Genomic DNA, 1,377 nt, shown 5'->3' on the forward strand with positions numbered 1-1,377 from the left:
CTGACATAAGCCTACTGTCAGTATAATAGCAGTATGCCTTCAAATCTTATCTTATCCTCAAATCCAAATGGTCTTTTAATAGAGCAACACACACAAACACACCAACACACACACACACCCACACCCACCCCCACACCCACACACACACACCCCCACCCCCCCACACACACACACACACACACACACACACACACACACACACACACACACACACACACACACACACACACACACACACACACACACACACACACACACACACACACACACACACACACACACACACACACAAACGTTTGCTCTGTGATTGTTTGTGTCAGATCAGATGCTTAAAGTCACATAGAAAGCTTATACACTACTCCTGTAACCTTTTGCCATAAAACAAAAAGCAGATAAAATATAATACACACATCCGAAATATTAGCTGTTGATGTGTTGTGACCTGAGTTTGGTTATTTCTGGTGATGAAAGTGTGTGTCTGTTTGAACTTATCTTACTGTTCTACTTTCTGTTCTTCAGAACTTGAGTCAGGTTGTTAAAACATGCAAAGTTTATACCCCCCTTTGAATTGGCTGCTATTTATAGCATTTTAGGAAAGGGTGGTTTATAGAACGGGGGCCCTGCCCTTCAGTGGGGAAACATTTGGAAACTTACAGGCGCTGGAAAGACTGAGTGAACTGAGAACACTTAAGCCCTTACAAATGTGAGATCTATCACTTCACAAGGCTGACATAAATACAGTTTCCAACCACTGGATTTAAATCAACAAGCTAAGTAGCTTTAATGATAAGACCCCAATAAGATAAAATACAATGTGATAAAGTAGTACAAAGTCATCAATTTGGTTAACATGTGAGTGGATACAATCAACCTTTATTTGATGTGAAAGTGGAACAAAGCGAAGTAGCACATTAATGGCTGTCACATGATGTCTTTCTATTAAGTTATCCGTACATCGTATTGTCAATGAGCATTAACTTTTTGAGCCATACATCTATTCTAAAATATCCTTAGCACCGGTTAGTGAAAGGGTTGAGAAAGATAGAGTGAATGACAAAAGTTATTTACACTGAACACACTAAGGAGACTTTTTTGAGTGTCACCCTTACATTGTGGCACCCTTACATTCTCAGAACACCTATAAGAGACAGCCAAAGAAGAGAGCATTTTTGAGTGTCATCCTTACGTGACCTTCACATTAAGGGTTAATGAGGCAGATGCTTCATTAGTTGTTAATCCTTTCCTAAAAAATACCTAATAACTAAAATTCAAAACTTTTTTCCTTTGAGCGATGTGATGCATATGTCTTGCAACCATTTAAATGTGTCTGTAGGCCTGAAATAACGCATAACCAATAACTTTTGTAGCCCCAGTACA

This window comes from Gadus chalcogrammus, chromosome 9 (assembly GCF_026213295.1).
Source record: "Gadus chalcogrammus isolate NIFS_2021 chromosome 9, NIFS_Gcha_1.0, whole genome shotgun sequence".
NCBI classification, from domain to species: domain Eukaryota; kingdom Metazoa; phylum Chordata; class Actinopteri; order Gadiformes; family Gadidae; genus Gadus; species Gadus chalcogrammus.